Below are 17,971 nucleotides of genomic sequence, written 5' to 3' on the forward strand. Positions count from 1 at the left end.
GGGACACCGGGACACAAATGACGACCGGGACACAGGGAATATAAATGACGACCGGGACACAGGGACACATCATTAGAATAATGAGGTATAGATCTGAATACGGATTGTTTTTCCCATGGACAATTATATGTTGCATGTTCAAGAGTCAGTAAACCTGACAATCTATTTATATGCACAGACAATGGGACAGCGAAGAATGTTGTATATTCGCATGTTTTACGTAGTTAAAAACATATATTTATATCTATCTCTATTCACAGGTGGGACACAGGGACACAACTACAATGGCGCGTAACTAATATGGCGCGTAACGACTTACGCGCGCGGGGGGGGCTTGGGGGGCGCGAAGCGCCCCACCAACTAGGTGTTGGGGTGGCGCTTCAGAAATGGGACAGCGAAGAATGTTGTATATTCGCATGTTTTACGTAGTTAAAAACATATATTTATATCTATCTCTATTCACAGGTGGGACACAGGGGACACAACTACAATGGCGCGTAACTAATATGGCGCGTAACGACTTACGCGCTTGGGGGGGGCTTGGGGGGGCGCGAAGCGCCCCACCAACTAGGTGTTGGGGTGGCGCGAAGCGCCACCCCAACAGCTAGTATATATATATATTCACAGGTGGGACATAGGGACACAACTACAATGGCGCGTAACTAATATGGCGCGTAACGACTTACGCGCGCGGGGGGGGCACCCCAACAGCTAGTTTATATATATGTATATCTATATAGATATAAAAATAGGTTGTATGTGTGTTATGTCTGTCGAGTGACGTCATGTCGTCATGTTGTCATGAAGTTAGTTGTTGTCATGTTTGTTATGACGATGATGTCATTAAAGGTACTTAATAAATTCGTTCAAAGACAAATTTTTAATTGTAAGAAGATCGTGGACAGAAAAATATTTAATTGTAAAATGACTGAAGAACCTACAATGGCAACAGCCGAGGAAGTTGCTCAAAGAGTCTATGCAGAAAAACTTACTGCTGATAGAGAAAGTAAGAAAAGAAAGTGCCGAGGAATCACAAGAACAGCAATAAAGCAGGCTTGCGGCTGATACAGAAAGTAAGAACAGAAAGCGTGCCGAGGAATCACAAGAGCAACGTGAAAACAGGCTTGCGGCTTCAAGAGAGGAATTACGTGCCGAGGAATCACAAGAGCAACGTGAAAATTATCGCATGGTATTCAGATACAGCCCAGTCGATGGTTATGGTAGATTTGTTCAAATTGGGACTATGTCTAAAATTTGTCCCTACTGCAAGGCCTTGAAATTTAATGGTAAAACGATGGGAATGTGTTGCGCCTCAGAAAAAGTTAAGCTTACTCAACTGGCCGCACCCCCTGAGCCATTGAAGACTGCTTACTGGAACTACGTCAGAATCTAAGCGTTTTTTTTTTTTTATCAAAAATCAGAAAATATAACTCATGTTTGCAAATGACGTCGTTTGGTGCTCAAATCGAAAATCCAGATCAATATATGCCTACTTTCAAAGTAAAAGGGCAAATTTATCATAGAGCAGGGTCCCTTCTACCATTCTCAGGCGAGAATCATAAATTTTTACAATTGTACTTCATCAGTGATAGAAATTCTGAATTGAATGCACGTTGCGAAATTTCTCCCGATGTTGAAAGAACAATCGTTTCCCAATTACAACATCTTTTCCACGAAAATAATAATTTTGTACGTCGATTCAAAAAAGCCATCGATTCGGTGCCTATTAGTACGCATAAAATTGTTATTTCCGCTGAAAAAACACCTCCTGGCCCACATGTGCATAGATACAAAGCTCCAACTATCGACGAAGTGGCAATCGTTATGGTTCAGTGATCAGTTTTTACCTCGAGATATTATTCTTCATATGCGAAACGCTCAATTGGTAAGACTTGCTGAAAATAATCGATGCTACGATGCCCTACAATATCCTATCATTTTTTGGGATGGAGCCGATGGCTATCACTTTAATATTAAACTGATAAATCCAGCCACTAACAAAGAAATGAATAAGGCATAGTGTGACAGACATAACACACATACAACTTATCTATCTATATAAAAATAAGTTGTCTGTGTGTTATGTCTGTCGAGTGACGTCATGTTTGTGTTTCGACTGACGTCATGGTCGTCAACTTACAAAAATTACAGCCAGGGACATCCGGACACAAATGACGACCTGGACACCCGGACACAGGAAATGTAAATGACGACCGGGACACTCAAAGAGAAAGCGACCGGGACACAGGGAATGTTCGATTAGCAATCACCATCAACAAAGCACCGGGACACAAATGAAGACCGGGACAGAGGGAATATAAATGACGACCGGGACACTCAAAGAGAAATTACATACCAGGACACCGGGACACAAATGACGACCGGGACACAAATGACGACCGGGATACAGGGACACAACTACAACGGGGATGCCGGTGGGCACAGGGGGATATATAAATGACGACGGGGACACAGGGAATGTTCGATTAGCAATCACCATCAACAAAACTCAAGGGAAATAATTAGAACAATGAGGTAGAGATCTGAATACAGATTGTTTTTCCCATGGACAATTTTATGTTGCATGTTCAAGAGTCGGTAAACCTGACAATCTATTTATTGCAAGAAGATCGTGGACGGGAAAATGTTTAATTGTAAAATGACTGAAGAACCTACAATGGCAACAGCCGAGGAAGCTGCTCAAAGAGTCTATGCCAAAAAACTTGCGGCTGATAGAGAAAGTAAGAAAAGAAAGCGTGCCGAAGAATCACAAGAACAGCAAGAAAACATGCTTGCGGCTAAAGAACGCAAAACCGTGAAGTTAGATGAAAATCCACCTGGACAGCGAGAGTCAAAACATATCAAAACTGAAAATGATAGCGATGATTATTGGGTTTGGGATTTTGACTTGGATAAGGTCATAAATGCCTAACAGATTTAGTTAAAAAAAACAAAGATTCGGCGATTTGTGTTTCATAGTGACGCTGAAAAATAAAGAAGAAAAAGAAAACTGAAAAAAGAAAAAAGGTTAAAAACTAAAAAAATAAAAAGAAAAAACACTCAAAGAGAAATTACAGACCGGGACACAAATGACGACCGGGACAGAGGGAATATAAATGACGACCGGGACACTCAAAGAGAAATTAAAGACTGGGATACCAGGACACAAATGACGACCGGGTCACAGGGAATATAAATGACGACCAGGACACAGGTATTTAAGAATATCGTTCAAAGACAAATTTTTAATTGTAAGAAGACAGTTGAAAGAGAAATTTCTAATTGTAAAGTGACTGAAGAACCTACAATGGCAACACCCGAGGAAGCTGCTCAAAACGAAGGTATTGAAGCCGAAGTAGCTGAGTTGGTAAAGCTTTGTTTCAGGTTCTAGGTCCGAGAGGTTCCAGGTTTGAACCTTGGCTTTAGCATTAATACAAAAGAAGAAAAAAACTAAAAAAGGTAAAAACTACAAAAAAACTAAAAAGAAAATACTAAAAAAACTAAAAAAGCTAAAAAACTAAAAAAAACAAAAAAAGGTAAAAAATCTAAAAACTAAAAAAAAAAAAAACTAAACGACCGGGAGATATAAATGACGACCGGGACACTCAAAGATAAATTACAGAATGGGACACCGGGACACAAATGACGACCGGGACATAGGGAATATAAAGGACGAACAGGGCGCTCAAAAAGAAATTACAGACTGGGACACTGGGACACAAATGATGACCGGGATACTGGGAATATAAATGACGACCGGGACACAGGAAATTTTCGATTAGCAATCACCATCAACAAAGCTCAAGGGCAATCATTAGAATAATGAGGTATAGATCTGAATACGGATTGTTTTTTCCATGGACAATTTTATGTTGCATGTTCAAGAGTAGGTAAACCTGACAATCTATTTATATGCACAGACAGCGAAGAATGTTGTATATTTGCAGTATTTACGTAGTTAAAAACATATATATACCTATAACGAAAAGAGAAATCTTTTCTCTTTTATCTATATTCACAGGTGGGACACAGGGACACAACTACAATGGCGCGTTACTAATATGGCGCGTAACGACTTACGCGCGCGGGGAGGCTTGGGGGCGCGAAGCGCCCCCATCAACTAGGTGTTGGGGTGGCGCTTTGCGCCATCCCAACAGCTAGTAGATATACATATTAACGTAATGTTGTAACAGATAACAGACTTAATTATACTTTCTATTTGAGTATATACAGATGACGTCATATCTAAAATAAGTTGTTTGTCGACTGACGTCATTTTTTCCACTGACGTCATTATAAAGATTGAGCATTATGACGTCATGTATGTATTTTGTATGTTGGTATATGACGTCAAAGGCTTTGCATATGACGTCATTATAAGTATATAAGAAGGCGTTTCAAAGACAAATTTTAGTATAGATCTTATAATGACAGAAGAAACAGCCGAGGAAGCTGCTCAAATATTTAATTCAAAGAGAAATGTTAGTATAAATCCTACAATGGCAGGAGAAACAGTCGAGGAAGCTGCTCAAAGATGATGATTGGGTTTGGGATTTTGACTTGGATAAGGTCATCAATGCCTACCAGATTTTAGTTAAAAAAAACAAAGGTTCGGCACAAAGTGACGAAAGACAAGCCAAGGTAAAACAAACCAAACAACTTGAAAGTGATACCGATGATAAAAAAAACGACGTTGAAAGGACTATCGTTTCCCTGTTGCAACATCTTTTCCACAAAAATAATAATTTAGTGCTTCTGTTCAAAACAGCAATCGAATTGATGCCTACTGTTATATAACTATCAACGAAGTGGCAATCGTTATGGTCGGTGATCAGTTCTTACCTCAAGATAATATTCTTTATAGGCGAATTAATCAGTTGACAAGAATTGCTTAAACTCATCGATGCTACGATGCCCTACAATATCCTATCATTTTATGGGATGGAGCCGACGGCTATCACTTTAATATTAAATCGATAAATCTAGCCACTAACAAAGAAATTGATAAGAAATGCAGCGCAATGAAATATTATGCCTATAGATTAATGATTCGTCATTCATTACATTTACATATAATACATCTTGGGATTAGATACAACAGCTTTTACATTTTGGACAATCGCCGGTTCATAGACATGACATTACGGCCCGTGTCTTCCGGCAAAAGTTGCTCTCCTTCATCTCCTACAGAGTTGAGGGAGAAATACAAATCGCAAATGGCCGAGAATATACTTCACCGAATACGGCTAGAAAGGTCAGATATGACCTTGGACTTTACAACAGAAATTTATACCTGCACTTTAGTTATGATTGAAGATTTGTGCTTATATATTGCAAACAAACTTCTCAAGCATCTGGGAATGCCTTCACCTAAACGTACTGCTTCTATTTCTACATGTGTAGAATGGGATCGTGAACAAAGTTACAACACAATTGATCTATTATCGTATGTTACAGACCGGGACACCGGGACACAAGGAATATAAACGAAGACCGGACGCTCAAAGAGAATTTAAAGACCGGGACACAAATGACAAGCGAGACACGGGGAATATAAATGACGACTGGGACAATCAAAGAGAAATTACAGACCGAGACAGCGGGACACAAATGATGACCGGGACGCAGGGAATATAAATGACGACCGGGACACAGGGCCACGCCTACAACGGGGACAACGGAAGGGCACATGAGGGATATATAAATGACGACGGGAACACAGGGAATATTGGATTAGCAATTACCATCAACAAAGCCCAAAGGCAATCATTAAAAAAATGCGGTTTAGATCTGAATACGGATTGTTTTCCCATAGACAATTATATGTTGCATGTTCAAGAGTCAGTAAACCTGACAATCTATTTGTACGCACAGACAATGGGACAGCGAAGAATATTGTATATTCGCAAGTTTTACGTAGTTAAAAACATATATATATATATATATATATATATATATATATATATATATATATATATATATATATATATATATATATATATATATACTAGCTGTTGGGGTGGCGCTTCGCGCCACCCCAACACCTAGTTGGTGGGGGCGCTTCGCGCCCCCCAAGCCCCCCCCGCGCGCGTAAGTCGTTACGCGCCATATTAGTTACGCGCCATTGTAGTTGTGTCCCTATGTCCCACCTGTGAATATAGATAGATATATATATATATATATATATATATATATATATATATATATATATATATATATATATATATATGTTTTTAACTACGTAAAACTTGCGAATATACAACATTCTTTGCTGTCCCATTGTCTGTGCATATAAATAGATTGTCAGGTTTACCGACTCTTGAACATGCAACATATAATGGTCAATGGGAAAACAATCCGTATTCAGATCTATACCTCATGATTCTAATGATTGCCCTTGAGCTTTGTTGATGGTGATTGCTAATCGACCATTCCCTGAGTCGCCATCGTCATTTATAAATCCCCCTGTGCACCCCGGCGTCCCCTTTGTAGTTATGTCCCTGTGTCCCGGTCGTCATTTATATTCCCTGTGTCCCGGTCGTCATTTGTGTCCCGGTGTCCCAGTCTCTGATTTCTCTTTGAGTGTCCCGGGTGTCATTTATATTCCTTGTGTCCCGGTGTCCCGGTCGTCATTTATATCCCCCTGTGCCCCCCGGCGTCCCCGTTGTAGTTGTGTCATTTATATTCCCTGTGTCCCGGTCGTCATCCCGGTATACATTCGTTTTTGAATTGGTATATGATGAAATAAATTTTTAATTTTTTCCCTTTTTTTCCTTTTAGTTTTTTTTTATTGGTTTTGACCTTTTTTTAGGTTTTTTAGTTTTTTTCTTTTTTCTTTTTAGTTTTTTTTGAAGTTTTTATCTTTTTAGTTTTTTTATTTTTATTTATATTTTTTTAGTTTTCTTTTTCTCCTTTATTTTTCAGTTTTTTCCTTTTTTTAGTTTTTTTTTCTTTTTAGTTCTTTTAGTTTTTACCTTTTTTAGTTTTTTTTAGTTTTTTAGATGAAAATTTTTTTAGTTTTATTCCTTTTTTTCTTTTCAGTTTTTTATTGGTTTTTACCTTTTTTTTAGCTTTTTTAGTTTTTTTTCGTTTTTTCTTTTTACTTTTTTTTTTAGTTTTTATCTTTTTTATTTTTTTTTTATTTTTATTCTTAATTTTTTTTTTATTAGTTTTTAGTTTTTTTTGTAGTTTTTGCCTTTTTTAGTTTTTTCAGTTTTTTTTTTAGTTTTTAGATTTTTACCTTTTTTAGCCTAACCAGGATTTGAACCTGGGACCTTCATTCTCCGTTCTGACACCCTCTCTCACCGAGTAACTACTCCAGCATGTTCATTTTGGTGTTTTAAATGGTATATTATTAACCAAATTAATGTGTTTTACAATATACTAAGCATCGTCATAACAAAAATGACGACAACTAATTTCATGACGTCAGTCAACACAGAAATTAAGTTCTGAAATTAAGTCATGAAATTAGTTGCCGTCATTTATGCTTTGACGGTGACGTCATTCAAGTTATATAAGACATATGTTCACGTAGAAATCTATTAATGTTTAAGTTTACAATGACTGATGAAGATGCTCAAAGAGTCTATGCCAAAAAACTTGCTGCTGGTAGAGAAAGTCAGAAAAGAAAGCGTACTGAGGAACTATCAGCAGCAAGTTTTTTGGCATAGACTCTTTGAGCATCTTCATCAGTCATTGTAAACTTAAACATTAATAGATTTCTACGTGAACATATGTCTTATATAACTTGAATGACGTCACCGTCAAAGCAAAAATGACGACAACTAATTTCATGACGTCAGCCAACACAGAAACATGACGTCACCTGACAACTAATTTCATGACGTCAGCCGACACAGAAACATGACGTCACCTGATCCACAGATCCACAGACAGACAACTTATTTTTATATATATACTAGCTGTTGGGGTGGCGCTTCGTGCCACCCCAACACCTAGTTGGTGGGGGCGCTTCGCGCCCCCCCAAGCCCCCCCCCGCGCGTAAGTCGTTACGCGCCATAATAGTTACGCGCCATTGTAGTTGTGTCCCTATGTCCCACCTGTGAATATAGATATATATATATATATATATATATATATATATATATATATATATATATATATATATATATATATACATCCCCCTGTTTCCCCCGGTGTCCCCGTTGTAGTTGTGTCCCTGTGTCCCGGTCGTCATTTATATTCCCTGTGTCCCGGTCGTCATTTGTATCCCGGTGTCCCGGTCTGTATATACATTCGTTTTTTAGTTTTGTTTTTCTCCTTTATTTTTTTCCTTTTTTTCTTTTTTAGCTTATTTAGATTTTTAGATTTTTTAGTTTTTTTATTAGTTTTTATTTTTTTTTTCTTTTTAGTTTTTTTGTCCCGGTCGTCATTTATATCCCCCTGTTTCCCCCGGTGTCCCCGTTGTAGTTGTGTCCCTGTGTCCCGGTCGTCATTTATATTCCCTGTGTCCCGGTCGTCATTTGTATCCCGGTGTATTTTTTTTTATTAGTTTTTAGTTTTTTTTTGTAGTTTTTGCCTTTTTTTAGTTTTTTCAGTTTTGACGTCACCTGATCCAGTTTTTTCAGGTGACGTCACCTGATCCACGATCCACAGATCCACAGACAACTTATTTATATATATATAGATAGTTTTTTTTTTTTACTTATGCCCTGGTCGTCATTTATACTCCCTGTGTCCCGGTGCTTTGTTGATTGCTAATCGAACATTCCTTTTGTCCTGGTCGCTTTCTCTTTGAGTTTCGTCATTTATTTTTTTCTTTTTTAGTTCTTTTAGTTTTTACCTTTTTTAGTTTTTTTTAGTTTTTTAGATGAAATTTTTTTTTAGTTTTTTCCTTTTTTTCTTTTTAGTTTTTTATTGGTTTTTACCTTTATTTTAGCTTATTTTTCAGTTTTTTCCTTTTTTTTAGTTTTTTTTTATTTTTTATTTTTTTTAGTTTTTTACCTTTTTTTAGTTTTTTTAGTTTTTTAGCTTTTTTACTTTTTTTATTAGTTTTTAGTTTTTTTTTGTAGTTTTTGCCTTTTTTTAGTTTTTTCAGTTTTTTTTTTAGTTTTTTATTGGTTTTTACCTTTATTTTTGCTTATTTTTCAGTTTTTTCCTTTTTTTTTAGTTTTTAGTTTTTTTAGTTTTTTATCTTTTTTTAGTTTTTTTAGTTTTTTTAGTTTTTTAGCTTTTTTATTTTTTTTATTAGTTTTTAGTTTTTTTTGTAGTTTTTGCCTTTTTTTAGTTTTTTTAGTTTTTTAGCTTTTTTATTAGTTTTTAGTTTTTTTTTGTAGTTTTTGCCTTTTTTTAGTTTTTTTAGTTTTTTAGCTTTTTTATTTTTTTTATTAGTTTTTAGTTTTTTTGTAGTTTTTGCCTTTTTTAGTTTTTTCAGTTTTGACGTCACCTGATCCAGTTTTTTCAGGTGACGTCACATGACCCATCCATCCATCCATCCACAGACAGACAACTTATTTTTATATATATAGATATATATATATATATATATATATATATATATATATATATATATATATATATATATATATATATATATATATATATATATATATATATATATATATATATATATATATATATATATATATATATGTATGTATATATGTTTTTAACTACGTAAAACTTGCGAATATACAACATTCTTCGCTGTCCCATTGTCTGTGCATATAAATAGATTGTCAGGTTTACCGACTCTTGAACATGCAACATATAATTGTCCATGGGAAAACAATCCGTATTCAGATCTATACCTCATGATTCTAATGATTGCCCTTAAACTTTGTTGATGGTGATTGCTAATCGACCATTCCCTGTGTTGCCGTCGTCATTTATATATCCCCCTGTGCCCCCCGGCGTCCCCGTTGTAGTTGTGTCCCTGTATCCCGGTCGTCATTTATATTCCCTGTTTCCCGGTCGTCATTTGTGTCCCGGTGTCCCAGTCTGTAATTTCTCTTTGAGTGTCCCGGTCGTCATTTATATTTCTTGTGTCCCGGTGTCCCGGTCGTCATTTGTGTCCCGGTGTCCCGGTCTGTATATACATTCGTTTTGAATTGGTCTTTTTTTTTAGTTTTTAGTGTTTTACCTTTTTTTAGTTTTTTTTTAGTTATACCTTATGATTCTAATGATTGCCCTTGAGCTTTGTTGATGGTGATTGCTAATCGAACATTCCCTGTGTCCCCGTCGTCATTTATATATCCCCCTGTGCCCCCCGGCGTCCCCATTGTAGCTGTGTCCCTGTGTCCCGGTCGTCATATTCCCTGTGTCCCGGTCGTCATTTGTGTCCCGGTGTCCCGGTCTGTATATACATTCGTTTTTGAGTTGGTATATGATGAAATAAATTTTTGTATTTTCCCCCTTTTTTTCTTTTTAGTTTTTTTTTTGTTTTTACTTTTTTAGTTTTTTTATTTTTATTTTTTTAGTTTTGGTTTTCTCCTTTATTTTTCAGTTTTTTCCTTTTTTTATTTTTTTCATTTTTTAATTTTTTTAGTTTTTTAGCTTTTTTAGTTTTTGTATTAGTTTTCAGTTTTTTTTCTTTTTATTTTTAGTAGTTTTTACCTTTTTTTAGTTTTTTTAGTTTTTTTACTTATGTTCTGGTCGTCATTTATACTCCCTGTGTCCCGGTCGTCATTTGTGTCCCGGTGCTTTGTTGATGGTGATTGCTAATCAAAAATTCCTTGTGTCACGGTCGCTTTCTCTTTGAGTGTCCCGGTCGTCATTTATATTCCCTATGTCCCGGTGCCCCGGTCGCCATTTGTGTCCCGATGTCCCGGTCTGTAATTTCGTCAATCGAAAACATGACGTCAGTCGACACAAAAACATGACGTCACTCGACAGACACACACACACACACAGACAACTTATTTATATATATATATAGATATAGATAAATGATGCCCGTGCAGTTATCATCATATGTGTGAAAGTTAAATCTAAATCTAACATAGTTAAAAAAATCGTTTTAAGAAAACAATTCGAACTAGGTAGGCCCATGGGGTATTAAAATGGGGCGGGGGCTTGGCTCCTAACTTAAGCCCATTAATCATACAAATTGAAACTTCTTTTATGACTAAAATTTGAACGTATTCACTATCCCGTAATAGGAAAAATAAATAAATTAACAAATGTTTTTGCATTTTGCATTTGTTATTGCATTGGTAATTTTTACATTTGGTAATTGGGTAATTTTTTGCATTTTGGACTGCTGGACTCAGCTCAGTTTGCCGGAGAAGGGGAAGTTATTTTAAGTCCAGCTTAAAAGGAAGAAAAAAACTATTAACTAAAATATGACACAAAACATCAATAGAAACTAAAATGAACAATGAAGTCGTATTAAAAGTGTCAAATGTTTGTTTAAATGAATAATCGAAAACTAAATGGACTAATCATATAATGTGCAACCAAATATTTTCAAATATTTTTAAAACTCATAGAAATTAGAATTGACCTGTCAAGCACTCAGTCTTGTGCGCAGGGGGGGGGCTGCTCTCTGTCTTTTTAAAATTAAAAAGAAAATAAATTTTGGATTAGTAAATGGAACCTTAAACAAACCTAAATTCAATGAATAAGTGAAACATATATGGAAAAAACTAGAAATAAAAATGGGAAAGTTGTCCCCTTTGCACCCCAATAAAAGCATGATCTTCGTTTGCGCTTTACTGAAAACAGAGTACATTTTCAATATTTCTCTTTCATCATTATGAATTTTAAAAAAAGAAAAACTACCAAAACTTCCAGGAATTAATACGATTTTATTTCAAACAATAAATCTGGTTTCATTTAGCTGATAAATGTAAACCTTCATATTTCACTAAACTTCCATATTTAAAATCTTAATAAAATTTATCTTCCTAACACCTATGTTTTCATTCATTACTTATTAAACCATTTATTGATTTGTCAGTTCAAAATTATCTTAAATTAAATAAACTACGGCAGATATTTGAAAAATTTGGTGCTAAAAGCGAAATTTGGCATTAATTTTCTGTATGTTTGAAAGATATAGAAATTATTTAAATAAAAAAAATCACTTTTTCCAAAAAATTTCTTCAAAGAAAAGTCAAAAACTAAACTAAACTAGACCTACGTTGCCTGAGCAACGTGAACTGTTGCGGCAACCTTTGTCCGGCTTCGCCGAATAAGCTACACTTTGTTTTTTTTTTCTTCGCTATCGATCAATTATCACATGATCAAAGGCTATTCCTCAGCGTTGAAAAAACAACAATAAAATAGTATCGAAAGAAGGGACTAAATTGACTTTGCAGCCAGTTGAACTTTATCCTTTTCAATCGTAGACATCTTGACCGATGAAAGCTTAGAACAATATCTTATATAATACAGTTGGTATTATAAAGCTATCCGTAACTTTTCAGGATCAAAATACCATAAATGACACTATTAATCATGAAGAAACTACTATGACATATTTTTATCAGCTCATCACAAGCTATCGATAATACCGACTTTAAGGGACTAAATTGACTTTGCAGCGAGTTGAACACCGTAGACATCGTGACAGATGAAAACTTGAAGCAATATTTCATATGATTTAGATGGTGTTATAAAGCTATCCGTAACTTTTCAGGATAAAAATACCATAGATGACACTCTATTAATTATTACGAAACTGCCTCGTTGTTTTACGTTATCGTTTGTACCCGTTGCGTAAACACTTAATTCTAGATTACTGTGAAAATGGGTAGGCTACACCAACTAGCAAAAGTTACAAATTCCTCTTCACTGAAGATGATTGTAGCCTAACAGACGATTATTAATTACATGTCCCCTACATGTCTTACCACTGGAACCAACTCGGTCTCACCATCAAATACACTGGAAACAAATAATAGGTACACCAAATAGTAAAATTTGTAAGCCCCTCATTGCCGAAGATGATTTTGAGCTAACAGCGACCTTTCCTTACAAGTCCCCTACATGTCTCACAATTGGTATCGGCCTATTTTTGGTTTCGTTGTGTACCTTACTACTGTAGTTGTCAATCCCTTGAAATTCTCAAACTGGTATATCTCATGAAGGAATTCTTGTACCAAAAAATAGATGATATATACTTTAGTCAGCTTATCACGAGCTATAATACCAAAAGAAGGGACTAAATTGACTTTGCAGCCAGCTGAACTTTATCCTTTTCAATCGTAGACATCGTGACGGATCAAGACTTGGAACAATATCTTATATAATCTAGTTGGTATTATAAAGCTATCCCTAAGTTTTCAGGATCAGAATACCATAGATGAAACTCTATTAATTGTTACGAAACTGCCTCATTGTTTCACGTTATCGTTTGTATTCGTTGCGTAAACACTTAATTTTATGTTACAGTGAGTATGGGCACACCAACTAGCGAAAGTTACAAACCCCTCAGTGCTTTCATTGTTTTACGTTATCATTCGTGTCCGTTGCGTAAACACTTAATTCTAGGTTACAGTGAGTATGGGTAGGCTACACCAACTAGCAAAAGTTACAAACCCTTCTTCACTGAAGATGATTGTAGCCTAACAGACGATTATTACTTACAAGTCTCCTGCATGTCTTACGACTGGAACCAAATTGATCTTACCATCAAATACACTTTAAACAAATAATAGGTACACCAACTAGCCAAAGTTGCAAAACCCCTTATTGCCGAAATTGATTATAGTCTAACAGCCGACTGTTGCTTACAAGTCCTCTACTTGTCTCAAAATTGGTATTGGCCTATTTTTGGTTTCAGTGTGTACCCTACTATTGAAGTTGTCAACCCCTTGAAACTTTCAAACTAGTATATCTCATGAAGGAATTTTTGTACAAAAAAATGGATGACAGATGCTTTGATCAGCTCATCAAGAGCTATCGATTGCCGTCGAAAAAATATTTTATATGTCTTATTTCAAAAGTTGATTTTTTTTGCCGTAGGCCAACTTTTTAACGTCACCACTTAGAAAGGAGCAAAGTATAAGCTCCAATTTCTTTAGCAATGGCAGTACTTATAAAGTTTAAGAGGTACATCTGATAACATTTCTCTACCTCAATCCCAAGTCCGAAAAAGAAATGATAAACCCAGCCGAAATCACAGCAGCACTTTCGGACCAGTGGGAAAATACCACTTTTTTGCTTCTGTAAATTTTTCGATTTGTCACTCAAAGAAGATATATTGGCTGTGGGGCCGAGTAACTGCCGTATATATTTAGCACTTATAGATTTTGGTCCATCTTCAATTTGAAAGAGGTGCCGGCCTGCTTGCCTGCTAGAACGGAGCTTTCCACTCGGAAGCAGAAACATGGTTTGATGAAACGAAAGCTTGGCTGCACAATTTCAGATATTCCTCTCTGACATAGGCTATATAACTCTAATTCACTTTGCACACCATAGGCCCTGGCTCGTGGACAAGCAAAAACCATCCTTTTTGGCCCCAGGCAAGAGTTCTGTGGAGCTTTCCAAAATATAATGTCATATTCATCAATCCAGCCTGAGGTCCACACTTTCCGTAAAAACCGCACAGGTTAGACCCTTACCAGTTTCTAGGAATAAGCCGAGATCGGTGGCATAGGAAAAAAAAACGGGACAAAACCAAAGTTTTGCTCTCGCAACACAATGAATAATTCAGTCACTATTAAAATGAACAGAAATCGCCACAAACAGGATCTTTGTTTCAAGCAGTAGTTTAATTGTGATAAAATCAGCAACAACACGACAATTTTTTTTTTATATGAGGACTAATCAAGACTTGCAAACAAGAGTGAGATTACCTAACCCCTTTCCCCCCTTTTCAAAAACTCGAAAAGGCTTGAACGTCATTTCCCTTCCATTGAAAAGGATTAGTACTTTAAAGATTGTTGTTTTATTTATAACACCAATAGCAAAAAGTAACGATAATAGCCAACATTACTGAAAAGAATGAATCATAGTACACTATCTGTTTGATATTATGATGATCATTCATTCCCCGCGGCCATCCTAGCTGAAAGGATGGCTCGCTAAACTTGTCATCCTATATCCTTTGGGAGGAGGTTTCATGTCAAGTATGGTAAATCATTGTGCTTAGATTGGGGGTAAGTAATGTGACTCTGCAAGCTCAGCCAACATGTCATGAGTCTGTGGAGCTTACGACAGCCAATTCCCGCAGAACATCTGAATTTCAGATGCCATGTGCAGCTGCAAGTAGCAGGCAACAGTAGTTGATATTCATTTCTGGAATTCCAAGAATTTTTGGAATTATAAACAGAACATGTAATAAACAATATTAACAAATAGAAAATGCTTAAAATATATTCTGTCTTCAGTAAAGCGTGAACGAAGATAATGTTTTTATTGGGGTGCAATGGGGGAAATTGTCCTCTTCTTATTTCTAGCAATCTTTGTTTAGTTTGACGTTTGTTTTTGTATGACGTTGACGTTTTGTTCGACATTCCATTTTGTTTAGTTTGAGTGTTCATTTAATCTAGGTTCCTTATCAGTACTATTTAGTTATTCACGGATGTATCTGTTATTTTTACTTTGAGTTGACTTTCAGTTTAATTAGGTTTGTTTAAGATTCCACTTACTAATTCATGGATGTCCCTAAATAATCATTTCTTTTCTTTATAAGTTGAAGTAGGAGAGACACCCCCTCTCGCGTGCATGACTGAGTGCTTGACAGGCCAATTCTATTGTTTAGTAATTCCTGTACGTTTTAAGTTTGACTTGATTGGGCATTATATTTTTGGTCCATTTAGTTATTGATTATTCATTTACACAAACATCCGAAACATTACTCGAATATTTGCTAATTACAATAAACATTACTCTTTATTTTTCCAATTACAGAGTGATGAATACGTTCAAATTTTAGTCAAACTAGGAATGTCGTTTTGAATGATTATGGACTTTAATTGAGAACCATGGACTTCATCCCCCCCCAATGCCCCAATACCTAGTTTGAACTGTTTTTAAGTTGATTTTTTTTTTATATTAAGCTGGATCTAGATTTGACTTGTATACATATGATAATAACTACATGGACCAACTTTGACATTTTATGTCATTAATTTTTTTTTGTTCGGCTAAAGTCATGACTTTGCTCCTTTACCTTTTATTGAAAAGCTCACTTTTTTCTCTCATTAATTTCGGGTGAATACCAACTGTCTTTGTTTGATCAAAAAGTTGCATACTTTGCGTTTTCATTCTATTTTATCCCATATTGTTTCCTTAAGCTGTTTGTTTTAGGAAAACCTAACGTAGCGGTAGATCCTTGGAGATCAGGTCTTATCTCTTCCCTATGCAGTTAAAAAAAATAGCTTTTCACTTACGAAGAAGTATTTTTTTGACTGGCGATTTCCTGGTGAAAAAAAGAAAAAAATATTAGTACACAGCCTAATATTTGATATTTACAATCGTGACAAACACTAAGCAGGACGAATATATTCGATATTTGTTTTATATAAAGAGAAACAAAATTATAAATTCTTGAACAAAATATGAGGTGACGGAACAGTGATGTCTTATTGAATTCGACTACTTAGTTTTTACCAAAACGTGATATAAGTTGGTGTGTGATGTGTGATTGTAGGGATTGTGGGAGGGATGCTTCAGCTGATTTACAAGAAATCAAAGCAGGGGTAGACTTGTGCCTCACAGTAGACAGTCAAGGCAAGGTACTTGAGGCGTATGACCAAAAGGGTGTAAGAGATACAGAAATAGCGAGATATCTATATTGTATTTTCCTGGTGGAGTTCCTTCTCCGTCCACAGTTCAGAATCTTTGAAAGGTAGGCTACCTTACGTAATTCTTTGGAAAAAGCAGTTAAACTTGATGCAAAAACCTTCACAGATGAGAGTCTAACCCCGTCCGTAAATGTATAAGAAAACTAATTATGAGGAGCTTTTGGACATATCACCATCTTTTTATTCCTCCTATGGGTTCAGAACGCTTATTGTATTTGTTTTTAGCACATTTATAGTAATAATGATAGGATATTCGTCAGAAAAACGAATATCACATGATTGATTCCCAGGGGTAATCGTATCGTTTTCGGTACTTATAACACATATAAAATTATTCATGATGATAAATAAATCCGAATAGCTAAAGCAAAAGGCATGAGAAAATGTATGGGATAATGATGAGTGAAAATGAAGCACATAGAAATGTATGGCTAGAAGATATGTAACAACGAGTGTTGCAACGAATCACCAATAAAATCGCAAGGAAAAATCTGCGAAAAAATGAAATCTGCGACCAGACGACAAAAGCCTTTGATCGCATATGGCACGAGGGTCTCCTATGCAAACTAAAAGCCTATGGGTTGATGGTGCAGTATTTGAGGTGTTTGCTGATTTGGATAATTAAAATTCATTATCATTGCTGTCCTTGATGGATTTATTTCAAAAGAGCACTTGGTAATAACAGGGATACCCTAAGGAGACATACTTGGGCCGATTCTTTTTCTAATGTTCATAAGCGATGTAAGGTATCTGTTCTCAAACTGTGGAGCACAACCATCTGGGGAGTATGATAGCTGTAAGGAGGTGGGAAACTTCGAAAATCAAGATCGCCTTGGCATGCCAGTAGAAGATTTGTGAGTTTTACGTCATAATAATCGCGTCCAATATAGTGTGTACCTTTAAGTATATTTATACATCACACACAGGCAGCAACAATCAGCACGAGCAATAATCTATAAAGGGTTTTTTTTATCGATAAATAATTCTCGGCCGCCATTCTATTTCAGAAAATACGCAGTATGTGTGGCGATCAACTATGACAAGGTTTCCGCTGACAGTTTGATAACGTTTAACGTTACACAGTAATAACGCTGACAGTAATAACGCTGACAGTTTGACAGTTTGTCAACATAAAGTTGACAGTTCGAGATCTTCATTGCTAGCTTGTGCTGGGTTCGTGCATGGACCAACCCAGAGCTATGGTAGGCTAGTACACTGTACTGCAAGCTTTTGTTAAAGATGTTGTCCCAAGC

At 35.9% G+C, this 17,971-nt stretch overlaps 1 long non-coding RNA gene across 2 annotated transcripts in view; it reads right to left on the reverse strand.

Annotated features, from left to right (window-relative positions):
* Window positions 1–17,971, reverse strand: part of LOC136036105 (uncharacterized) — a 164,093-nt gene that overhangs the window by 131,324 nt on the left and 14,798 nt on the right. The window contains exon 3 of one of the 2 annotated variants that reach the window (XR_010619635.1): window positions 14,547–15,207. The exons of the other annotated variant lie outside the window; for it this stretch is intronic. This is a non-coding gene — a long non-coding RNA (uncharacterized LOC136036105). Of the gene's footprint in view, window positions 1–14,546; window positions 15,208–17,971 lie in introns of those variants that run through there. 2 annotated transcript variants of the gene reach the window in all.

This window comes from Artemia franciscana, chromosome 15 (genome assembly GCF_032884065.1).
Source record: "Artemia franciscana chromosome 15, ASM3288406v1, whole genome shotgun sequence".
NCBI classification, from domain to species: domain Eukaryota; kingdom Metazoa; phylum Arthropoda; class Branchiopoda; order Anostraca; family Artemiidae; genus Artemia; species Artemia franciscana.